The 26,758-nt window shown below is 41.1% G+C and overlaps 1 long non-coding RNA gene across 1 annotated transcript in view; it reads right to left on the bottom strand.

Annotated features, from left to right (window-relative positions):
* LOC148356135 (uncharacterized) overlaps window positions 1-25,799 on the bottom strand; it is a 125,855-nt gene extending 100,056 nt beyond the window's left edge. The window contains exon 1 of the long non-coding RNA XR_015852091.1: window positions 25,652-25,799. This is a non-coding gene — a long non-coding RNA (uncharacterized LOC148356135). The remainder of the gene's footprint in view (window positions 1-25,651) is intronic.
* Between the last annotated feature and the right edge of the window lie 959 nt (window positions 25,800-26,758).

The raw sequence follows: 26,758 nt of genomic DNA, 5'->3' as shown, positions 1-26,758 counted from the left end.
AACATTCTCCCTTTCCTGATTCAATCATCAGCCAGTCTTTCTTGTGTAACCCTGTCCAATCCCTAGTTTTCAGGAGCGATCCATGCCCTAAGTCCGGTCAACTTTCGGGTTTAAACGTCTGTGACCAATCCATGTCACTGGTCCAATCCTCGCTGGAGAGTGAAAGTCTGCGTGAAAAAGAGGTTAAGTTTATGGCTCCTCGCCCCACGGATGTAATAAAAGTTCATGGGAAAAGAGGAAATATAGCTATTTTTCCTGGGGTAAGGCAACTGGGTCAGTTGAGTGGGCCTCCATTTTCACCAGTTTGATATATAGCTAATGATTAATGCCCACCTCATTTTTTTTGTTTTCCCTTCTTTTCTGGCTGACTGACTGGTGGCCGAGTGAGGGTGAAGGACTAACCGGGATGAGTCAGTGGAACAGAACCAAAACCTGGACCTGAAGCATGTCATCCACTGCATTTTGTGTATTGTTACCCAATGCGACAGATATTGCAGCCTGGTCATCCTGGAAGGAGGATTAGTACTTGTGAGGCAGCTTCTAGATGTTTCTTGTTTTCCTCATGTTGAGGTTTGGATTTTTTCCTTACCGGCATGCTGGTTTCAGCTCAGGGGATGGTGTCATTGTGACCTGTGCCAGACATTTTGTGATAAAGGGTGTCGCAAATAAATGTCACTCGACTGTTCAGAGGATTAGCGTCCCTCTGCATGAACGATGAGGCCTATCTCCAGTCCCTTCTTGGCTCAAGCGCCAATGAGCATCCCCATTATGACAATTTGACTGAAAATCAATGCATATTATAGAAAATTTCTGTACAAATGGCTAAAAGCAGCCTCATTTTTGTCTCGCATGTTCGAAATAATAAGCAAACACAAGCTCGGTTGTACACAACTGAGATCTATTTGAAGCGCAGTGCTCTTAAGCGAGTTGGAAACTGTTCCCACGGTAACAGTTTGGAACATCTTCACGGGCTCCCCGTGCAAGCGCATGCATGCGTTCACCCTCCTGCCGCTGTCCCTTTAATTTGCCTCACTAAGATAATGAAGATTTTATCTGCAGCCCCTTCGGAGGCGGTGGCGAGCTCCTGATTGAATAGGAGCAAACTGTAAGTGAGGAGACGAGCAAGAAGCTCCGCCATGTTTGCACAGGAGCCTAAGGAATGGATACGATAGGACCGCCGCCTGTACTTTCCTTGAGTACTGTTGGCGTGGCCATTCCGTGTCTCGCCGCGTGTTCAAAATCCAGAGACCAGACCGAGTATTTGGACAGAGAAAAAAAGAGCAGAAGAGAGCATTGCAGTTGAGGACTTTTATTACAAAGAGTATATTCTGGGCCGACAAGGAGAAGGTCTTCGTCAGAAAAGGCCTCGAAAAATGGCTGACGACAGTGTTTGTAGGAAAGGGGTGTGGATCTTACAAAATGGAAAATAATATTTACTAGTATCGGATTTTCCTGATAACGTTAGGGAGTCTCATCTTCACAAACAGACCTTTGTTAAGGCTGAACCCAGCTGGTTGTTCAAGGATGTATGACAGGTATGTCCAAAGTCTGGCCCATGGGCTTGTTACGACCATTGATCACATTTTTACTGGCCTCTGTCATAAAATTAATGATATGTGGCCCGGCAGTAATGTTGACCACAGTATAAAATAAATGTGTACAAAAAAAACCCAACACAATTTCAATAGATGATGGCAGTAGCCCTGTGGCCACCTTGCCCTTGACATTCTGTGAGATTTTTAGCACTCCCCATTACCGACATGGTAATCTAAAAAAAGAAAGCTACTGTGAGGAAAGTATTTTTTCACCGAAATCTGAGACAACTGCATCTGCCCAATTTGAAAGAGTCTGTGGCTCTTTTCAAAGTGTATAATATCAAGAAGCACTGCCAAACAAAACGCGCTGACTTCAAAAAGCAAACTGGATATTAACACTGTGAAAAGGTAAAGCATCTGAAAGCTGTTCAAACGGCACAGTAGCGCCTTTTCATAAGAGTCAAATAAAAATGGTACAAAGGCGAGCTACGAGGTTGCAACACTGCAAATAATTTAGCTGAAATGCATGCGATGTGACATCAGAATGGCAAAGCAAAGCCACCAGAGAGCAGTGTTGTGGTCTATTTTAAGCAGACTTTTGGTAAAACACGACAACAATTTCAAACATTTACAAGCACTTTACCCAAAGTGTAAGCACAGTCAATCCTTGATGAACACAACATGGATGGCAGTAGCTCAGGAGGTAGAGCACTGTCTTGACCGAGAAGTTGCAGGTTTGATTTCCGGTTTCTCCGAGTTAAATGTGGAAGTATCCTTGGGCAAGTCACTGAACCTCCTAATGCCCCCGATCAGCATGTCTGTCGCCGCTGTGGCCGTGTTAGTGTGTGTGTAACTGGGTCAAGTGTGAAGTACATTGAAAAGTGCTTCGGGGGGCTGTATAAATGCAGACTAGTTACCACGATAGAATTTTCAATGATTCCAAGCACCCGTACGAACCCCGCTTCCACTATTCCATCAAAGGGGAAAAGTTTTAATTGACAGGGATCGTATTTCATCGGTGACCCAGAAAAGCAGGAGCCTGCCACAGTACACACAAAGCGCATCCAAATGCGGCCGGCTAAAAATAAGCAGGCGGAGAGGATGTAAATGATGTGCCGCCGACATTTAGGGCGCTTACCTCCTTTAGATGCATTAGCATTTAGTCTTCAATGTGCAAACAAAGTCACTCTACTGAGACAGCACTGGTTAAAGTAACCAATGATCTTCTGGCAATAGACTGGTTCTTTAAATGTAAATGTTCTGGATTTCTATAGCGCTTTTCAAGTCCATGAAGAGCTCCCAAAGCGCTTTACAATGTTCTTCACACTTACCTTTTTTACACACACTAACTCACCGATAGCAGCGTCAGCCATGCAAGGCAACGACCTGCTCATCGAGGTTTGAAGGTTTTGTAGTGAGTGAGTTTTGGCCAACTGCAATTATTAATGTTCAAAATCTAAAAGCGCCGACCAATCCGAGGCAAGTTTTCGTAATAGTACAAGCCAATAAACGTGATTCAAAGTTTGCAAGACCCACACTATGCCACACCCACCGTGCGAGCTCATCGAGTGTCATGGCGGGCTCTGTATACATAGTCCCAGAGTCAAGAAACGAGAAGGAAATAAAGCTTGCGCCGAAGAAGGGCGGTACATCACTTGTTAGGACCTTTTGTGGTTTTGACGAAACGGAGGTGGAACAGAGGAAACCCCCTGTTGCAGAATTTGCAGTAAATGGGGATGATGCCCTGCTCAATCACGTCTACCTGTTCAGTCAATCGTCGCCTTTGAAAAGGAACCATATCCCATTTTATTGTCATTTGGTGGGTTTGATTTCCTTTTTTCTGGGTCCCAACAAAATGAGTGATAAAGGGAAGGAAAAGTCGAAACAGTGACAGCAACAATCTACATCCAACATGGTATGTCAATTATCACGGTTTCTGCTGCCTTTGACGCCAATATATTACTACAGGGGTGGCAAACTCATTTTCGGTGGAGGCCAGATGCTAGAGAAAATAATCTATTCTGTTCTATTACTTTGTGGCTTCCTCGTTTTTCTTTTTTTTCATTTTAACATGTTTTCATTTCTCTATTTTTTTTATAATGACCGGGAAGCCTTGCATTGCTTGTGATGCATATTCAGAATAAATAAATGACGACAACAACAACTTTACAGGGGCCGGACAAGTAGTTACAAGCAGTCTTCGCTCTAAGCTGCGCGCGTGCGCAATCGCGCACATTCTCAGCGCACAAGAAAATCTAGCCAGCGCACAAAAATGATGGCTCAAAATGACTAACTAAGAAGTCAAAGTTACAGTGCATGAAGGTAAAAATTCACAAGTTCCCCTGACGCTGTGTCCTAAATGCGGTATTTTGAAGTCGAGTCGAAGTAGAAAGAAATTGAGTAAAGTTAAAAGAGTTTGTCGAGAACCGGCTTCTTCGGCTCGGCTCACTCAAAGGAACCGGCTCTTTCGGGTCCTAAACGGCTCTTTGGGTTGTTTTTGCTTCTTTAATCCCAGCATGACCAAATATTAAAGGAAGGGGGGAATAGAACAAAAAAGAAAAAAATACCAAAATGAAAAAGTAGTGAAAAGCTGAGAAAAAAAGAAACAAAAGGAAGAGAAAAAAAAGAAGGAACAATGTAGAAAAAAGCTAGAAAAAAAGAAAGAAATGTAGGAAAAAAGTAAATAGAGAAGAAAAAGTAAAAAAGTAACAGCTCGGAAAAAATAAACACAATGAGATTTTTTTTAAAGGAATTTTAAAAAAAAGTACAAAAAAAACATGGAAAAAAGAAGAAAAAGTTTGTGTTGCATTCAAATAATTTACAAATATATCAGGTGAATCTTGTTGCCAACATTGTACTTCCACTCAAAAATGTGATGAAGTACAGTTCATTATCTTACAACCGACACAATAAGCCCCCAAAAATGTTAATACTATGTGACAAAATATATCAGGAAATAAAAAGAAAGCGATATCTTGTGAAAGAATTGTAAGAACGAATGACGTTTGTGAGCCTGCAACCTTTGCAATCGTACATGAGTCAATTCATTCAAAAGAGAAAAATCATTTTGCATTGCCGGAAACTCAGCAAAATGTAACTTGATGTCAAGTTATGGACATGTTTGATCATGATTTAGTTGTCATACTTGGAATTGCTGTCGCTCACTGTTGTTTCAAGCGTTCCTCACCGACTGTGTGAATGCTCAGACCTCTGGAAAATTACAGGGAACAAGGTGAGAAAAAAGGAGACAGAAGGAAAAAAGAGAGAAACGATAGAGAGAGAGAGAACAAGGGAGATAGAGTAAAGGTAAGAGAGACAGAAAGATGAGAGAAATAGAGAAACACAATAGAGGCGGCAGTAGCTCAGGAGGTACAGCACTCGTCTTGGGATCAAGGGTTCCCAGTTCGAATCCCGACTCGTCCGTGTTACATGTGGAAGTGTCCTTGGGTAAGACACTGAACCCCTAATACCCCCAATAAGCAGGTTAGCGCCTTAAATGGCTGCAAAGCCGCTATTGGGAAATGTGGAGCACATTGTAAAGCGCTTTGGGAAGTCATTGACTTGAAAAAGCGCTATAGAAATGCAGATCATTTCATTTCATTTCATTAGAGAGAGAGAGCACAATATAAAAAAAAGAGATCAAGGGAGAAGGGTAAGGTCAAGAAATAAAGTGATAAATATGTGATCGGGTCCTCCACGAAAACAGTTTGTCCACCAATGGTTGCGTTCATGGTCAAGTGGAACTATTCCCCCAACACGTCTCGGAAACCCTTCCATAACGGCTCGAAATAAAAATACGCCTACTGAGGGCAAATACTCGAGTTGCCGCTTGCTACTCACTTTGTTTCCTTTTCCTTAAATCCATTGTTAACACAAATACAACTCAGACTCATTACTTCCACCGCCGCTGCCTCACCAAAGAATTTGTGCTCATTATGGAGTTACTTGAGATAATTGAGGCCACGGAAATGCTAAAAAGCATCCCGGAGGGTGTCGGCAAAATAAGCGTTAGAAGGTAATGGCGGAACAATGGCCGTCTTCAGATTAACTACATAAACACGGTGCCGACCCAAAGACATTGGAAAAACTGAGCGGCTGCTAGAGGCCCTCAAGAGCAGTTCTTTTAAATACATTATGATTAAATATGGATTAGGGTTTGATCGAATATATTTTGGAATTTGACGGAAATCGGTATTGGCTTTTTTTTTTTTTCATTGGACAAGCCGAATTTGAATAATGTTCCAGCTGAGACTCTCCCTATCTCTTGCTCCAGCTACTTACCCACCCAGCGCCTTCTGATTGGATAAGTGACTGGGGGGCGGAGCCGCTGACACAGAAAAGAGCTGCAGCTAAGCTAAATTATCCCGACATGCTTGTGTCAGTGATAGAAAAGCGTGTTTGTGATTAAGAGATAGTATAAAAAGTGTAGTTAACTTGTTTTAGGGAGGTAGGCTCGGGTAGTGACTGATGAATGAGCTCTTATCATAACATTGGTCCTGCAGTTAAGGAAGTCTGTGATTAAGAGAAAGCATAAAAAGCACGATAAAGCTCAGGGGGGAGTGATGAGCTATTATCATAACATTAGTTTGTGAATCTGGCTCTAAAACAGAAGTGACCACACTTTTGCATTTGCCAGCAGTGTCACATTTTTTGTTTTAACTTAATTTAAGTCATGTTGGTTGTGTTGTATTTAATTTATTTGGGCTATTGTAAAATAATTTCAGAGAGCTATTTTAGCTATAATTTAAACGAGTTGCTCCTAAACTCAGATTAATTTTCCACACTGTTCGCTTCTGGTTTAAGTGAAAGATTATTCTTGTCAGTTGTGTTGGAATTCTAATTAATTTCCTGTAAAGGGTTTGAGTAAGCTATACCATTTTTATTTGAATTGATGATTCCTTGTTTCTTTTTGCATTATTGAAAATGTATTGCACCAATTTTGAAGCTTTTTCAGAAAATCAACATTGGCTCCAAATTGTGGTTATCCACCTTCTCTTAAGACTAATTATTGGTGTAGGTATCAGCCCTGAAACAACCATATTGGTCGATCCATAGTATACACACACATACACTTTAAATATGGCACATTCGTAACTCCAGTTTACAGTCACACTAACCTACCCCATTTTGGAAGTTGGTCACTGAGAAATACTTGGAAGGTCATTAAACTATGTATGTTCACTATTGAGATTCTTTATGGTGAAAACCCACAGAAAAAACAGTAAATACCCCAAAATGCCAGCAAACCAAACAGAGCAATTTGATTGGGTGAGCGATAGATGTGGGCACCTCTCTGCACACAGCACTCCCTTTGCTCTCTTGCTCAGCGTATGGTCTGCACCGAAAGTGAATACGACGATATCCTTAATGTTTGCAGCATTTGGTGACATTTTTAAAAAGAACTTTGCTTGCACCTTGTTTTGAAACCATGATTTGGGACAACTGCAGGAGGCTGACCATTTTTAAGTGGTATATTTATGTTGATAAGGGACACAGGCTTTGGTAACATTATTTCAGAGATCTGTTAAAATCATCAAACAGTCATTTTATTTTGCTGAAAAATTAGCTTTCGTCTGGAGTGCGAGTTTACTGGTTTTGTTGACTTTTGTCTTATATGGTTGGGCTCTCTCTCTCTCTCTCTAAAAAAAAAGGGAAATATTTTTGCTTTTATGCATCTTTGGTTCAAAGCGGTTCCTCAACCCAGGAATAGGGAAGAGAATAAAAGGGAAAATCTGTGAGGTTTCTCCGGTGCGCTTGTCGAAATCCTCACTTTCGAATCCAAGCGCTCATTCTCCTTTCATCTTCTACTTTCTCCAGCCAATCATCTCTCCATCTCCAATTTGACTCTCTGCCACGCTTATCCCTTTTCACTCTCAATCACTCAACCGGCGCTATTCTTCTGCGTTGTAGAGCTCCATCATCCAGAGTGGCCATTGATCAACTGGATGCCCTCTCCACACAAAGAATACAACCCCAATTCGTTTTGGATGCAATTCGAGAGCAGTGTCGGTTACCCTACTGTAAAAAAGCCATCCGTTCCAGTTACTTGCTACTTCTTACAAAAAGTAACTGAGTAAGTGACTGAACTACTCTTCGGAGCAGTATTCGAGTCGGTTAAAAAGAGACAGACAGGTAAGTTGTTTTTTTAGGACTTTGTCATATTGCGCAACAAAAATAAACAGTAAACAATATCATAAAACGGCAATCAGAAGTCAAATCTAACTCTTACAACCTGAGACAACTGGTCAAGTAGACATAGCCTACTGTACTTGCAGTATTTCCTTCCACAACAAAAGTCAATTGTAAAACAATATAAAGTGAGGTTCACCCGATAAAATAAATCACGATCTTTAGTCAGATAACTGGCCAAGCACACATAGGCTACTGTACTTCAAGTATTTTCCACACAACAAAAGTCAATAATTCAACAATGTCAAGTGTGTTTTACACTGCAGTGTAAAATAAAAAAATTAAGCACTTTAAACCTGAACCGACGGCTCAAGTAGAAACAGGAAACTGGATATTAAATAGTTTCTTCACAGCAAAAATCAACTGTAAAAAACTATAACGTGATACATCCAATCCCTCTATCCACCTATCTCCCTCTATTTCGGTCCTCCTCCTCTCTCTTAGACCCACTACGGATGGTAACAATAGTCGGTAACAATAACGGCATTGAACAAAATATTGATATGACCCAATTACTAAAAAAATATCGGCGGTATTACCAACGTAGCCAACCTTGTTGACATACTTTTCTTGGAGAAAACATGTGAAAAGCTAAACTTTGTTTTGTATTTTACATTTTTTTGTAGATTTACAAATATTTCAATGTAAGTTTTATGTGTTTTGCAGGGGATCCCTACAAATTACAACGTACTGTCATATATTTGTATGTATTATATGTACTGTGTATGGAGCACGGTCACGTGAATCTACCTTACAGGCACCCTTAGCTGTCAGTATCAAAGTACCGAAATATAAAATCCTGAGATAAGTCGTACACCCCATCAAGATTTTACAATTAATAAATCATTTGGTGCATCATGTTTTATTCTTATTGATCATATATCGTTAAAAGAAGATCTGAAGAGCCGGTTTTCTAAATAAAGCTGTCCTCGTGGATGCGACCAGTCATTTATTTATTCTGAATATGCATCACAAGCAATGCAAGGCTTCCTGGTCATTATGAAAAAAATAGAGAAATTAATGAATGTTAAAATGAAAAAAAAGAAAAACGAGTAAGCCACAAAGTAATAGACGCTTCACATGACAAGGCCATGAGGAGCAGGCGTGTCAAAGTCATTTTCATCCACTTTAAAAAAAAATGTCATCTAGTGAGTGGTCTATAGAGAGAGACTGCCGAGAAACAGATATGGCAACCATTTCAAGCATTTACAAGCACTTGACCAAAAATTCAAGCATTTTCCTGACCTTGAAAAGACAACATTCAAATTAAAACATTTTAAGGGATTTCAAGCATCCGTACGAACCCTGCATTATTTTGGTTTGTATATTATGGGTAATATATCATTAAAAACTGCAGCGAAGAACCGAACCGAAAGAGTGTCTTCTCTTAAGGGAGCTGCGATTCCCACGACGACACCACAATCCTTCTCCCGCACCTTTCTTTTCGATCGCTTTCTCTTTTGTTCCTTGCCGCTGTCTTTGTGCTGTGCATCCATTCTCCCATCTTATCTTTCGCCGGCTCCATTCACTAAATATGTTTCTATCACTCTCCCTTTGTGTATGTCCTGCATCACTTTCGGCATGTCCTTATTCAACAGTTATCTCCATCTTTCCCGCTGTCCGACATTCCGGCCCACTGCTTTGCATTCCTTCCCATTTTTCTGGTGGAGGGCCGTGAGGGCCTGCGAGGCCTTCTCTAGTGGCCTAGAAAATATCTGAATAATACGTCCCTACTTCCAGATGTGTGCTCTCATATCCAAGCATTTAATCAATCACATTTAAGCTATTACTGGTTGCTACGCTTAGAAATTTACCCAGAGGCCTTCACAAAATAACCTGTAGGCCCTGAGCCATGATATCAGTCTTCCAGAAAGCTTTGGGTTTATTGTGGGCGGCATTAGCTCATAAGGTAGAGCGCTTGTCTTGGGATCAAGAGATCACAGGTTCGAATCCCGGCTCCTGTTACATGTCGAAGTGTCATTGGGCGCCTTGCATGGCTGCACGGCCGCTATTCGTGTGTGAGTGTGTGTGAATTGGTAAATGTGAAGCACATTGTAAAGCGCTTTGGCTATATAAATGCAGAAAATATCATTTCATTGTGGGCCTTCTGGAAGGCCTTGGGAAATGTCAGCTAGGGGGGGTGGTAAAGCACCAAAGCCTAAACATTACTATTTGACTAAAGTTATTCCAATCTCTTAAACATGCATAATGGGAGAAAATGGTACATGGTTTTCACATATATATTTTCAAATGGGTATAAAATGTCTTTAAAATGAAAATCTTGGAAAATAATTGGAATGTACCAAATATAAATATATATATTCCAAATAATTTTTTTACACTGAGCCGTTACGTCATCGGAGGAAGACCAACACCCTAGCAAGCTAGTCACCGTACTGCGTGACGTGTTGTAGCGGTGACCAGTGTTTTTAGACGGGTTATGGTAGTTTTGTGGAGAATGCTTAGATGTCCAAGATGGATGTAGTAATGGTACAATAAAAGGTAAGCAGCCAAAAACCAGCTATATCGCAAATAAACTAAAAAAAAGCACAAAGGGACCAACCAACAGCAGCCTTGGCGGAAAAACACGACCCTGCCTGATAATAAAACGCACAGTGAGCAGCGAGGCTAACGGGGAACCAACAACAAAAAGCAGGAACGGCAATGACGATAATAAGCAAATCAGGGAACGCAGTGTGCTAACATGCGGTGAGCGATTAACAATAAACGATTAAAAAAACAGCTACGCGACTAATAAACCAAACCAGGGAACACAGCAAAACCGGCGCTAATGGCAGGCTAGTCAAAGATGAAAAACAGGCGGTGAGCAGCTAGGCTAACCAGAACCAACAACAAAAAAGCTGCAGTGACTATAAACGGCAAGCCGGCCAGGAATAAACCAAAGAGCATCGCTAGCTGGCCAACAGGCACACGGTAGGTAGCCATCGAGCAAACAAAACAGGAAAGTCCTCGGCAGTCCCGACAGTAACGGGGAACAAGCCAGACAAAATTATACCAAACATGACACATACAGCAAAAAAAAAACACCAAGGACAAGCCAAAATGCCGTATCTTTAAGCTGAAATGAGCGATATACAATGCCTGTCGGCTACAATCACATTCTGTTTCCGAGCTAGCCTCACACATTGTGTTAAAGGGAATCGCCATTTTGAAAGTGTTGTGTTCCTTCAATGACATCACAGTTCTAGAAGAAACAAACCAGATGGGTCAACGTTTAGACGACATTTCTTGAGTCCTTAATAGGGTGGAGTATCACTACTGGGAAGAAAGACTACACGTTCTGGCAGTAAATGAAAAAAAAATCTGTCTGGGAATACCTTTAAAGGCAGCGGTCTTATGGTATCATTGGCTATCACAATCGGAAAACATTTGATGAGCCTACAAGCGTTTAGGACTAAATACCTTGTTTCCAAACTGCTGTATTTGATGAGATTAGATTGAACACTAATGATCCCTGCGAGGTAGATTGGATCCTTATCACAGAAGCAATAGATAAGGCCGGGATGAGAAATCCAGAGCTCAGCAAACGGGGGCCATGAAATATGCAGCTGGAAAACACAAGCCAGTGATATTGTGGGAAATAAACAAAAGAAAACTGGGGAAAAAAAACGATTATAATTCCAACGTCCAACTGAGACAATACACAGAGAAGTTGTTTTATCCCGATTTTCCACGATTTTGCAGGCATTGATAAGAATCTCACTCATTTGTGGCTCAAGAAGGTATTAGGTGCTTTTGGGTTTCATCCGTCAAGTCGGAGAGAGATATGAGATAAAGCAATACCAAGAAAAAGAAGGGAAATAATCATATCCTCCCCTATATACAATTCAATCCACTGTAGGTATCAGGGGTTTTTCCATTCCATGGGTGTCTGAACTTGTTGGTGCATGTTCGACTCCCAGGACCAGACCAAGTATCTGGACAAGGAAAATAAAAATTTTTACTATCTATCTATCTATCTATCTATCTACCCTGGTCATATCCCTCGAGAGGGGTGACTGACAGCAAGACAAACACATACAAAAATAAAGAAAATATAAAAACGGAAAAAGTAGCAAAAAACGCACACAAAAGTTTTTGGACCATGGCCAACCCAATTGCCCAAACAAGTTAAGCACCTCGGAACCCAAGTCAGTCATGCTTCCGTCCCTCCAGATGAAACGGGACACAAGAAAGAGGGGCCATGTCACTCGGATCAGGGTGACACAACACACTCTTCTGTTCAACTATCAGGGCCCAACAGCTTTCACTGGTTTACCCCTGTTGCATCATACAGGTGCCCTGCCCATCCCTTAGAACGCGTCCAAACATCCCACTATCCTTTTACAACACCTCTCTGCTCATTTCTATCACCAACAAGAGCTCTAGCTTCCACTAGATTTAGACCGCTTTCCTGCAGTACACTCATAACACCATCAATCCACGTCAATGGCGGCCTTCCTCTTGGTCTCCTTCCATTGACTTCTGTTCTGTAGATCCTCTTCAACATTGGCTCCTCATCCATCCTCTCCATGTGTCCAAACCAACCGAGTCCTCTCTTATCTACACGCTTGCTCAGTTCCGCTACTACTCCAGTTCTGTCTCTCACAATTTCACTTCTCAATCTATCCAATCGTGTCACTCCTAACATACAAAGTTACATAATAAAATAAAACAGAGCATACCCTGGGCCGGTTGACCAGGGGAGAGTTTTCTCCCCCAAAAGGCATCAAAAAATATCTCCCCCCTGTCTTATGGAAAATGGGTGTGAATTGGCTAAATGGAAAATGAACCTAAGCTTTCTGTAATTTTCTGGGCAAAGTGAGGTGGTCACATCTTCACAAATAGATCTTTGTTAAGACTGAAGGCAGCTGGTTGTTCAAAGTCGAATGATAGGAGTCTGGTGGACTCAAGGGCACTTGGAAACATTACGTTCCAAAAATGTGGCTGAGGATAAGTTGCATTTATAACAACTAAATGACCTAAGTAATGGTATGCTGATTACATAATACAAAAAACATAGCTGAAATGACAACAAACAAACTCAGTGACACATTATACTAATCTAACAAATTTAAAAATGAAAGTGGCAGAGGACGCAGTGGAAGAAGGTCAGAGATGGATGAGGTGGTCTTACATGGAGATAAATATGGAAAAATCCAGGCAGCAGGCGAGGTTTGAGTGAGAAAAAAAAAACCCGTCATGCAGAACATTTATGACCCACAGAGTGACAGTGCAGTCAGCGTGTTATTTGTGTCATTGCCAGCGTTTCTGGACATAAATCAATTGTTTACGCTACCGGGCAAAGGCACGGTGGTAACAAAGTAGCTTTCTCTATCTTCATGTGCCGGCGGATGGAACTAATTGCAATATGTCAGCAATAATAAACGGAGAGGTAACGACATGTATCAATGGCGTCCGACAGACTCCGCTGAAAGGACGTTGCCTTTGGTGTCAAAGGCGGGACTGGGAAAAACGGTGGTGTCATTGTTAGGGTCCGACTTACGCCCTAACACCAGAGGGCCCCAACCAGGATTTGAACTGAGCACACTTGTGCCCACTTAACCTGAACTCTTTAAGAGGAAATTATTAACCAACCAACTCGGCTGAGTCATATTGAGTCCTTCTGTCATTTCATTCCACCACCACGCCAGGTTTGTTTGTTACTTTGCTCATTGCCGTTTCAATTTCCGGTTTCAGTCGTTGTTTCTCGTTTGAACTTGGTCAAGTTTGGTTTTTGGTTCTAGTTTCTTGTTTGGACATTTTGTTAGTCGCTTTGTGCCTATCTCTTTGTTTGCTACTTTTGTAATGATTTGTTATTAGATACAATCCTTTGGTTTGAGCACCTCTGCCCCCCACGTGGGTCTATCACCCTCAAAACGCTAGCAGTCGTGTCATCATTAGCGTGCTTAGGTCCAATGGCCTCAATTATATCCATCGTCCTCTAATGGCTGGATTTGGCAAAATCCAGTTGATCCTGATTTTCTTGGGCAGTGTTTCTCAACTGGTAGGTCGGGACCCAAAAATGGGTCACAGATCTGTAGTCAGCGGGTAGCGCTGTCTCCGTCAATACAAATCAACTGTTCAACAATATTCGTGTTGATTTGTTACAATGCACTATTCTTTATTGCATTGTAATTACTTTAACTTAGGCCAGTTTTTCTAAGTACTTTGTTGTCATTCATTTTTGTCTATTTATCTTTTGTTTCTTCAAAGTCTCTGTACTATACGTTTTACCCTGGAATGGTTGGTTGGATCCCTGAAGCACCATTTTCCTTGCTGCGTCTTGGGCAAGTACAGCCTGGAGGCGCCCATTCCTCTCCAGGCCAACATGTTTCCACCCGGTCTCAAAGCGGGGACGTTTGTTTACCGTTCAAGTAAAAAGTATCAGAATCGGTAGGAATCGAAACTACTCGGGAAAAAATGCATTTACCAGAGAGGTTGAGCGAGGACGTTTTTGTGGAGAAATGACAAAAGACTGAATAGGTTTTTAGAATTCATCTCCGAGAGAGAAATGTGCTATTGAGGCAGTAGCAAATGTGCAACATCTTAAAGGGCCTCACTTTCCAGAAGCATCCAAAGCTCTGGTGTGCTTGTTCCTGCACCAGTTGGCGTGTCCTGGCGCGTAAACATGCAAACAGATCTCACAGATGGTGACTGAATTTGCCACATGCTGTAACACAAAACGGGAATCACAGGGATTTGTTATGGCTGCCGTCTTCCAATCTCCGTCGTGGTAATACCCACCTACGCGCCAAATTTCATGTTGTCTCCCTCATCAGCTCAACTTCATTATTGGGGGCATAAATCTCGCCGCTGCGCTTTTCTAATGAATGCACAGAGTTGGGTAGAGTGGCCAACAGCCTTACTCAGGTCAAATTACTGTTACTTCTGAATAATATGACTCAACTAGAAGTCAAAATTTGTCATTTGAATTATTACTCGAGTAAAAAAACTAAAATTACTGTGTAAATAAACTGCTCAAGTACTGAGTAACTGTAGCAACGTCTTATTTTTTGACTATTTTCCTCTAAGGAACATTCAATCAGATCATTAAATTATCCATCAAATCAACAACACATTACAAGTCTGAGTAATTGTAAGTATGTGTGCTCAGTTTGTTCGGGTGAACCCTCTGTCGATTAAAAATATATCTATGAGAGGCTACAGCTATATACATTGTGAGCCAAAAAGATGCGTACTCATATTTTATTCGAAAAAAAAATCCAAATGTCTTTTCTGTTGCAGGACGTGAAAGATGAACCTAAACTCGGGCTTTTGATAAGGTAAAGTACATCAAATCATATTAATGCAGTTAATGTTTGATTTCTGTGCAAATGTCAAAAAAAATCAGTGCAAAACACAGCAGCATCCCCTTCTTTCTCTCAATACTAAACGCAGAATCTTCGCCTTGAGGATCCACATATAAATAATATCCCAAAGTGTCATTCAAAATATCTACTAGCAAAAATCAGAAATCACTTAATAAAAACAGTGCTAAAAATAGTGCTCTTACCCGTTTAATGTGATTTATGGATTGAAATTTGGAGTGCAGGATCAAATTGTGACGCCGCTGCTTTAAAAGTTTGCCCTCCGCTCGGCTCAAACAGAAAAGATTGGTGAGAGAAAAACAAGCCAAGGAGATATTTCCCTCTCGTTTTATAGTTACGTAGTAACACATGCAGTCAAAATGTAAAATGTATTCTATATATATATACAAACCTTACTTTGTGTCATGTTTGTCCTCCTACAGAAACCTTATCAAATCTAAAAACATGTTCCTTTTCCATTTTTTTTAATTGTTAAACATTTTTGGAAAAGTGGCAGTTAAGGACCTGCGGGTTGCCGACCTCAGCACTACACCGTCCTACATTAACAGAGGTGGGTGAAAATAAGTTAGACTCACTCTTTTACATTTACTTGAGTAAATGTTGGGTCATTTTTTTACTTTTAAGACTATTTTTCAACGACTATGGGTTTTACTTTTACTTGAGTAGATTTGTGAGGAAGAAACTGTACTCTCACTCCTCTACATTAGGCTACAATGAAGCCGCTACTTAAATCCCCTCCACAGACATCTGTGACCGCACATTGATTATGTCAAAGAACTCCTTTCTCTTATTTAGATTTGACCAGTGACCCAAACAATCACCAGGTAGCACTCATGAGCAGGTTTAGGACGTTTGTTTTACTGTGTGCATTGTACAGGGGGACCCAAAAAGATGCGTTCCTATATTTTATTCGATAACAAAAATCAATTTTTTTAACGAATGTCTTTTCTGTTGCAGGACGTGAAAGGTGAACCTATGGATGATCATTTGCAGCTATAGTTGCCCTGAAAATGTCTTGGACAAATCAGCAGAAGATATTCTCCCTGGAGACCTATTTTGCCACAAAATTCAGATTCAGTTTGGAAAGCGTTTCCATTGTCGCAACTTTCCAACAAAATCAACAAACATTAACTGCATTGATGTGATTCGATGTACTTTATCAAAAGCCCGAGTTTTCATTTCTATAAAGGCATGCCACTTTATATTGCACTCTTTTTGTAACCCAGATTGTTGTTGTTTTTTTTTTCAAATCCTCAATGAACATGACATTAAAAATTTGATTTCTTAATTGGATTTCTTTAATTTTATCAAAGAAATGAAACATACTGTGATTTATTAATATTGTAATGAAGTTAAACTTGAGGACGTGCATCGTTCTTCACAGGATGCATTTAACTTGATAGTAGGCTAATATAGCGAATATAGATACATGCAAAAGGGGTTGCATTCATTCTAAGGCTTATACAAAGCTTGTTTTTTTTTTGCAGCTCCTGACAAATTTGCATTTTAGGTCCAATATGGCTGTTTCAACATTTTGGTCTAATGTAATACAGTTCAGAGGTATTGTAATACAAAGGTCTACCTGCAATCCAGCACAAATTACAGAAGGAATGTGGGAGTTGCGTTCGATCCCTTGGCATTGAGAAATTGAGTTCCGGTCCATTTTGTGTTGAAAGTGGGGTGGCAGGAGCACCAATTAGCATCCCTCAGTTTGACACCCGTCTTGTCAAGACCACAGCGCCTACACTTGTTAACTTTGTGTTAATGGCCACAGTTCACTAGCCTCGTGCTCACACGGGCCTTTGTCGCCTTCTCACATGGGACTGTGTGTCCACGCGTACATGGATACTTTTTAAAGTAACTGAAAACAAAGTTGAATATTCAAGTAAAAGTCATGACCGACAACCCCAAAGTATCCCCAACCACCAGAAGCTTGAGAGAGAAAGAGTCATTTTTAGAGTGGTTGGCTCTGCAGCGGTATCGCAAGTCAAAAATGTCTTCCAGACTGGGCCCAATGAAGTCCAGTGTATATGGATCAACATGAAGGGACAGTCAGGATTACTGAACATGAAGTCTATTACCTCAGTTTCGCTGGTGATATTGCCGAACTGGGAGAAAAAGAAAAAGAACTCGTAAATCTGCCTGGAAAATTGACTGGACAAAGCATCAACTTGGTATGTGAGCGAAATCTGGGATCAAAAGATCGCAGGTTCGAATCCCGGCTCCTCCGTGTTACATGTCGAAGTGTCCTTGGGTAAGACACTGTTCCCGTAATGCCCCCAATAAGCAGGTCGGCGCCTTGCATTGCTGCATGGCAGCTATTGGTGTGTGAGTGTGTGTGAATGGGTAAAATGTGAAGCACATTGTAAAGCGCTTTGGGAAGTTTTCATTGACTTGAAAAGCGCTATAGAAATGCAGTTCATTTCATTTCAAAACAAAAGTCATGACCAACGGCCCCTAAGGTATCATCACAAAAATGCATCAAGGTTATCTATCAGTGGAAGTTGAATGCATCTTAATGTGGGACCGGCCAGGTAGCTGGAGACAGCTGTGAGTGATCACAAGGACCATGTAGCATTCGACATGCAATTTTGAATTCCCCAAGCTCCTCACATTCTAGATGCGGTCCGTTTAGTCTTGGCAAAGAAGATTCAACGAAGGTGATGGAGTTGCTTTAGAGAGCGTTGCCCTACAGTCTTGGCAGGACCTGCTGCATGCTGCGTCAGCAGAATTCCCTATAAATCTTGCGTTGAAGGAGAGCAGAAGGTAAAGAGTAATTTTAGAGTGAGAGTTAAAACTCTGGCAAAGTTGGAAAGAAGAACATGGAGGAAGAGCATCTCAAATAATGGGTGCAAAAAGGAAGCAGCATTTGGAACCTGAGACGTTCGAATTCTTATGACACCCTGATAACACTCAAAGACGCCACAAATGATGCGTTCAACGATATATGCCGTCCAATTGGCCAAAGTCCAAAACTGGCGTTCTTTTTTAGTGCACCTCGGTTCTCGACCATAATCTGTTCTAGAACCCTTTTCGAAAACCGATTTGTTCGATCACCGAAATCATTTTTCCCATTAAAAATAATGTAAATCGTTTTAATCCGTTCCAACACCCTGAATGTTTACATTGAATGTTTAACGTAAACATAAAGCTAACCCAGGCTAATCGTACGTTCGCGTTATCGTAATCTTCCGTACGAAAGATTACGCTAACACGAACGTATAAAAATAAAAAAAAGATACAGAAAAGAATTATGAATATGATTTCTTACCTTTGAGGTGGTCAGCAGAAGCCATGCTGTATTCCCTAGCAAGATCAGGCACTCGGACACCTCCTTCATATTACGTTATCATTTCTTTCTTAAATGCAACAGTTGTACGCACTACTTTTCTTTGCTGCTTGCACTGACTTTCTTTGGAGGCTAAAACACTTGGTACACCTATATTAAAAGCGAAAGCAAAACGAAGCACGTCCGCATGCGATAACAGTCGGTCACGAAAAGAGCGATCTACACCCGTACGCCGCTCAGCATCGCACCCTATCTTACGCACTCACGCATTACCGGCGTTGGAACTCCGATTTTTTGATCGAACGGCGAAGCAAGAATTTCTCTAAATTTTTGGTCGGACTCAAATTTGTTCCAACTGAGAGGTGTTCGAAAACCGAGGTTCCACTGTATATGCATGATTCCAAGTAGAAGTGCTTACTCCAGAGTATCTACTGATCTCAATGCCTGAAGTCGTAGCATTATTTCACAACCGTTTCAAGATTGATGTCAAGTCCGGATGACGGTCTCAAAGTAAAGACTGGGGTCAGTACAGGACCTACATGAAAACTCACACTTGGAAGCTAAGAGCATACACTCGCATCTGATCTTCAAACAGATTAGTAGTAATAAAAACACAAACCCACACGGACCCAGCGAGGCTACATTTACTATTAATAAATGAGCAATTCATTATTGTAATGGCCTGAAAGATCAACAGATGGACTTTGAGAGAAAGGATGATGTTTTAGTGTGATAAAGAAAGTAATGATGAGAAAATGTCCTCGAGCACTGAGGGGGAGGTCAAGCGAATGCAGCCAGATGTTAGAAAGTGTCCCGGAAGGATCTTTCTGGTAGATGGCTGGCAGTTGTAGGAACAGGCTTCGTACACCTTTTTAATGGACACATTCAAGCACTTTTCAAGGTCTTTCAAGGGCATTTTTTCAAAATTCCCAGTACCTTCAAAGGAAGGTATCCAGAACCGATCAAAATAACGTTTCGTTTACTTTGAATACTAAAATAAAGTCAGTGCCTTGCTTCCAGCACACTTTTTTGAGCTATTCCTGTCTATGATCTAATGGGCTGCTATAAACTGACACAAATTCTGCCATTCTGCTTCAACAATGCGTGCGCAGCTCTATAGGTGTTTAATAATAACGAAGTCCAATACTGAAGACAAAAAAAAAGAAAGAAAATACTCTATGCATAAAAAGCAGAAACAGGGGTCAAATTTGGACTCATTTTAATGATGTTGATTGCTCTGAAACAGAATGCCTTCAATCTTTTAATCATAGAGACTGCTATTTTTTTTCCTTTTTATTTTAGTTATTTTATTTTTATTGCGTGTTTTCAGAGCAAATGTGTCTGATATAGTTAAAATGGAACCGTATATAGTTAAATTTTTTGACTTTTATAATTTATTTATAGTACAGAAGAGAAACATCCATCAAGTTTTTGTTGATTTTAAGAAGCTGTTTGAGGGAGTATGGCAAGCCGCTTTATCGGCCACCATGTGGAAGTACAACACGGGCCGGAAACTAGTTCAGGCCATTGACCAACTCTATGCCAGTACTTATTAATGGTACCATTGGAATGTGGTTTTGAACCACAACCGGTGTAAGACAAGGCTGCATTCTCTCTCCAACCTTATTCAACATCTTCTTAGAGGAGATCATGTCTGAAGCTCTGGAGCAACATGAAGGTACAGTCAGTATTGGGGGACACAACATCATTATCCTACGTTTTGCTGAGGATATTGCCAGATTGGCAGGAGAAGACCAGGAACTCAGAGATTTGGTCAATCGCCAGGACAAAGCATCAAGCCAGTATGGGATGGAAATCAGCACAGAAAAAAACAAAAGTCATGACCAACAATCCCCACGGTATCACCACAAACACCACCATCAACCACAGAGCGCTAGAACCTGTCACCAAATTGAAATAACTTAGAGCTGTCATAACTGAAGAGGGGTCAGAACCAGAAATCATGGCCAGGATATCTCTAACCCATGTGGAGGGACGAGAACATAGAAGTGAAATCAAAGAGCGAGTGCTGGTTACGTCCATCTTCCTCTACACTTGCGAGACATGGACTCTCACAGCAAAACTGGAAAATAAAATCCAGGCCATGAAGATGTGAAGCTACAGGAAACTTCCAGGTATCAGCTACTTGGCCAATGTATCAAACGAAATAGTGCTCAACCCCATCAGACCCAAGAACTGTTGATGAAAACTTGAGTGACATGGTCACGTCACGAGATGATCACGACTGGCCAAGATCATTCTCCAGGGCACAATCCAAGGGAGCAGAAGAAGAACTGGGACCACAACATTAAGGAATGGACTGGTGCCAACTTTGCCACGACCTAAGAACAGGCTACGAACTGTCAACTGATGACACAGGCTCTTCAAGGGATCCGTGAACCGTGATTTGTTATTTTATCGTATTGCATTTTCAGGCATATTGTGTTGTTTGGTGCATAATGTTTTATTATCGTTGACAATATATCATTAAAACAAGAAAAAAACGCAGGAGCTCAGCGAGCTGAGCCAAAAGAGATGGTTTTCTAAATAGAGCTGCCCTTTTGGGTGCGAAAAGTAGGTGGCGTCGACGCTTCACATGAAAACATTATAATGAAAAGCCACCAGAGCAGGTGCGTCTGCGTCATTTTCACTCACGATTTATACTGTGGTCTATAGAGTCAGACTGCCAAGAAACATGGCAATTCAAGCATGTTTGTCCCAAATTCAAGCATTTTCCTGACGTTGAAAGCACAACATTAAAAATCAAGCATTTTCAAGGATTTCAAGCACTTGTATGAACCCTGTAGGAAAAGCTCAAACGTCTTGTTTGCGTGAAATTGCAGCTATTTCCCTGGCGTCCCTGGCGTGAAGGCCTTTCACCTGCTCCAGACAACACACACAACTAAAGCGAATATGCTCTCTTCAAGGACACCCGGCACGTCGGTTCCGATTAAGCCTGCGCGCACGGGGGAAGAGGTGCGGCGGGAAAAGAACCTCCTCGTACCCGGGTAATAAATGGCTGCAGGCGGCGGGGCTTTTTGGAGTCACGGCCCGAACTAACCCTGAACAGATGCCGGCCGGTGGAGCCCGGGCACCGTGATGAGTGATGGCCCCGGTCCGGGGCGCTTTTGCAGCCGGACGCCGGCAGACATAGTCAAGGTCCGATACGGCCAGAGCGCCATCTTCAAGGTGGAGTAGAAGTGATATTGATGGGGACGCCTCTGCAGTGGGCCGCTTCACGGAGCAACTAAGACCATGACCACGGCCTTTGAGTGAGCGTAGAGCTCTTGTATGAGAAGTAAATGCAAAGTCAATCAGAAATGCTGTACACATAACATGCACAACTATACTCTCACAGTGTTCCTGTTTGCCCGAGTCCCTGCGTCCTAGACGTATCATTTTTGCTGGCGACGCATCGTGTCAAATCAACGTGCGTCCCCGGGACGCAACTTTTTTGACACCAAATTGTCATTATTACCCGATTACTTTATTTTTTTTTTTTTTACAAAGATTTACCGCACTCCAAACTTTTCGTCAGGCAGATCCGCCATTGTTGTTTTGGTCTCGGCAAACGAGATCTCGTTGCTTCGAGATGACGTCATTGTTTTGTTGGTTGTCGAGTGAAAGAGAAGTATGCCTCCATAAAAACAGTTGGTATTAGGTGCAAATCAACAAAAAATTGGCAATTTCTTCAGTGTCGGTAAGAAGTCGAAACATAATACAGAAAGTGGTAACAACGGCAATAATTCCGGCACGAAAAAACGGCGGAGAAATTCTTCAGAAGACCGCGAAGGCAGGGAAAACCCGTGTTTTGAAGCGAACGATTCGATGAAAGATAAACAAAAGAATACTCCTAGCAAGAAAAGGACTTTTCTGACAAAATGGACAAAATTATATTCCTGGTGACGCTATGAGGAGGATGATCATGGAGGCTACATGTTCTGTGATGCGTGCACCCAGCGTGACAAAAAAACTGGATTGCATAAATCATTTCGAACTTTCAGAAAAGCACATTGGATAGGCACAATGACAACGGAAACCACAAATTAGCTATGGAAATTCCGTTGCTGCAATTGGACCTTGAGAAGGCATTACAACTGTGGCGGGACAGCAAACCACCAAGAATATATGAACTGAAAAATCGGAAGTGATTAAAACTGCATGAATAAATAGACTATTATTTCAGCAATATTATTTTGTATAATGTACAATATTTTTGTGAACTGAAAAACCTGGAGTGATAACTGCTTTGTATTATCAATTAACTGTGATGATTAAAACTGAATGAAAATATAGATTTATATATTTATTTATATATTTGTCGCCGATTTACAATTTCAACCTCGATAACGCTAAATTTTGGGGAGCCATAGATCTCTGTTGGGACCCATAGATTTTTGAGCATGTGAGTCCCCGGGACCCATCACTTTTCACAGCTCAAATGAACACTGCTCTAATACAGACCGAGTCATTCCCATGCACAAAGACTACTATACTTCCACATACATACTCAGTGTTGAGCGCGTTACTTTAAAAAAGCTATGACTTCTAGTTACTCACTACTTCTTCCAAAAAGTAACTGAGTTACTCCATAGCCAAAGGAACTAGTCACCAGGGAAATTATTTCCATTACTTGTTGTATTTGAAAGAATTTGAAACTTTCTGAGCAGTATTCTAGTCAGTTGAATAGAGGACAGGTAGTTGTGTTATAGGACCTTGGAGTATTTACTGCACCTCACCAGCACTGATTAATCCCACACTTTAAAATAAAAGTAAACAATCATAAAAGAAAAAATCAGCATGTCCATAAATATGTACCAAAAAAAAAAACCGTACGTTAGCACGTAAAAAAGGCACATACGCATGTCAAAAAATGTACGTAAACATGTAAACACGCACAAAACCCAACAGCAAAACGCTCAAAAAGGTACGTAAAAAGGCACAAAAATGTATGTAAAGATACACAAAAATGTCCTTAAACACGCACAAAAACGTACATAAACACGCAAATTGTAAATGAACACATAAAACCTTTGTAAATACACACAAAAAATGTTCATTAACGCACGTGTGAAAAAACACGTAAAAACATCTAAAAACGCATGTATACATATGCAAAAACGTTTGTAAGCATGCACAAAAACTTACCTAGACACACACAAATACGTACATAAAATGTACAAAAACATACATAAAAAAGCAGAATAACGTACGTAAACACGCACAAAAATGTAAGTTATGACGCACAAAAAAACGTACATAAACCATCTATCCATCTATCTATCTACCCTGGTAATATCCCTCAAGAGGGGTGACCGACAGCAAGACAAACACATACAAAAACAAAGAAAATAAAAAAGATGGAAAAAGTAGCAAAAAACACAAATATAAATATTTTTGGACCGTGGCCAACCCAAATACGCAAACACCCAGACAAGTTAAGCACCTCCGCACCCAAGTTGGTAAATGAAAATGAAATGAAAATGAAATGAAAATGAAATGATTTGCATTTATATAGCGCTTTTCAAGTCAAGACTTTACAATGTGCTTCACATTTCCCAAAAGCGGCCGTGCAGCCATGTAAGGCGCTAACCTGCTTATTGGGGGGTATTAGGGGTTCAGTGTCTTACCCAAGGACACTTCGACATGTAACACGGAGGAGCCGGGATTCGAACTGCGATGTCTTGATCCCAAGACGAGCGCTCTACCTCCTGAGCCACTGGTCATGCTTTCGTCCCTCCGAATGAAACAGGACACAAGAAAGCGGCCATGTCACTCGGGTCAGGGTGACACAACACACGCTTCTGTTCAACAGCAGGGCCTGACAGCTTTCGCTGGTTTACCCCCGCCGCATCATACAGGTGCCCTGCCCATCCCTTAGAACATGTCCAAACATCCCACTTTCCTTCGACGACACCTCTCCACTCATTCCAATCACCAACACGATCTCTAGCTTCCACTGGATGTAGACCTCTTTCCTTGAAGTTCTCTCATAACACCATCCACGTCAACGGCCTTCCTCTCAGTCTCCTTCCATTTACTCCTGCTCTGTAGATACTCTTCAACATTCGCTCCTCATCCATCCTCTTCATGTGTCCAAACTAACCAAGTACTCGTATCCACACGCTTGCTCAGTTCCACGACTACTCCAGTTCTGTCAGTCACAATTTCATTTCTCAACCTATCCAATCTTGTCACGCTTAACAAACTCCTCAAACACTTCATCACATTTAATTTCCTTCTCAAATCTGCATTCAGGCTCCAATTCTCTGCAACATACAATACAATCACACTCTCATACAGTCCCCTCTTATCATCCATACTCATCACCTTCCTCAGAGCACCCAAAACCTTGCTTCCTTGATTGAGTCTGTGCAATACCTCGCACTCCATTCCACCAACTGCAGCCACATCACAACCCAAGTACCTATAGCTTTCAACTTCTTCCAACACCTGTCCATGCAACCTTCTTTCCAACGCCATGCCCTACTCCATCACGTGAACACGTCATCACCTTAATCTTCCCAACATTAACACATGACTTACGCCTATCACATACTCTTCCAAACTCCGTTACCAACCTTCTCAATGTTTCCTCAGAATCAGCCACAAGCGCTGTGTCATCTGCAAACAACAACTGACTTACCTGCCACACTGTTCCACTGTTGTCCATCATCTATACACCTCTGCCAAATACTCTTGCATTCAGCTCTCTCACCACACCATCCATGTACACATTAAACAGCCATGGTGACATCACACACCCCTGTCTCACACCAGTCAACACAGGGAACCACTCACTTGTCTCACTCCCTACTCTTACACATGCTCTGCTGTTCACATAAGAACTCTTCAATGTTTCCAACAACTTTCCACCCACTCCATAAATGACCATCACCTGCCACAACGCCTCTCTATCGACTCTGTCATACGTTTTTCATAAACACAAACGTAAAATGTTTATAAATACACACAAAAAGGAAAACACGTAAAGCACACCAAAAAACGGACGTCAGCAAGCACAATAACAGACGTATACACACAAAAAATGTACTTAAACAAACAAAACGTAAGTAAACCTGTGTAAATAGAGCTGCTACCCGACCTACAAACAAGTTAGATTCCGGGCAATCGTTCGTAAGTTGAATTCGTTCGTAAGTTGCTTCAGTGCCATATTTTGTATGTTTAAGGTTTATAGAAGTATGTTTAAGACTTGTATAAGTAGCCCGTGTTGTTTTGTACTAGGAAATAAACCTTTCGTAAAATAATGTGCTCTATAAAGATAAACAAAGTGAGGTTTTACTTACTTTTGGGACTTGCGCTTTCAAAGGTCCTCCTCCGTCTTAGAGAGTGGCCCAAAAAAGGTGTTTTGACCATTTTCCCAAAGGCAAGCTTTCTTATTCCACTTTTAAATAAAACATATTGAGGATAAGCGGTGTAGCTAATGAGATGAGATGAGATGAGATATTGTAATTGAGGCAGCTGGATTTCTTCTTCGGGTTGGATGTTGGGTGAATTCTCACAGCGCCACCACACCTGATAGCGGCGGAAAGAAGCACTACAGTAATGTCTAGCACTCGGAAAAAGGTGCACACAATATCAAAATCTAACTTAAAGCAATGTCCGGGTATTTTTCCACATCCTGAAAAAAAACGTATATGTCGGAATATGTATATCAAAAGTACGTAAGTCGGGAGGCGTCTGTTCATACAAAATTGTGTAAATAGTAAATACTACTTTTGATCGTCAGCACTGTTCCCTCTAAGCTGCGCGCGTGCGCAATCGCGCACTGCCCGCAGATTCTCAGCGCACAAGAAAATCGAGCCAACTCACAAAAATCAGGGCTCGAAATTGCTCATTAAGAGGCCAATTAAGTCAAAGTTGCAGTGCATGAAGGTCAAAATACACGGGTTGAGGAGAACGAAGTTGAGTAAAGTCAGTAGTTTATTTCGAGAACCGGCTTCTTCGGCTCGGCTCACTAAAGAAAACCGGCTCTTTCGGGTCCCAAACGGCTCTTCAGGTTGTTTTTGCTTCTTTCATCCCTACACGACCAAATATGATGTAAAATTGTGCACAAAATGACTTCAAGGAAGGGGGGGGGAAATAGAACAAAAAAGATAAAAATACCAAAATGAAAAAGTAGTTGAAAAGCTGAGAAAAAAGAAACAAAGAGGAAAAGGAGAAGGAAAATTTTAGAAAAAAGACAGAAAAAAGAAAAGAAAGAAACAAAGGTAAAAAGTAAATAGAGAACAAAAAGCTAGGAAAAAAATAAACACGATGAGATTTTTTTAAAAGGAATTTAAAAAAAATAGAAAAAAACAGGGAAAAAGAAGAAAAAGTTTGTGTTGCTTTCAAATAATACCAAGTCACTCTTGTTGCCAACATTGTACTTCCACTAAAAATGTAATTAAATA

The sequence above is a fragment of the Urocampus carinirostris genome, chromosome 11 (assembly GCF_059441175.1).
Source record: "Urocampus carinirostris isolate Australia breed hairy pipefish chromosome 11, RoL_Ucar_1.0, whole genome shotgun sequence".
NCBI classification, from domain to species: Eukaryota; Metazoa; Chordata; class Actinopteri; order Syngnathiformes; family Syngnathidae; genus Urocampus; species Urocampus carinirostris.
This window is presented reverse-complemented; position numbering and strand designations above follow the sequence as displayed.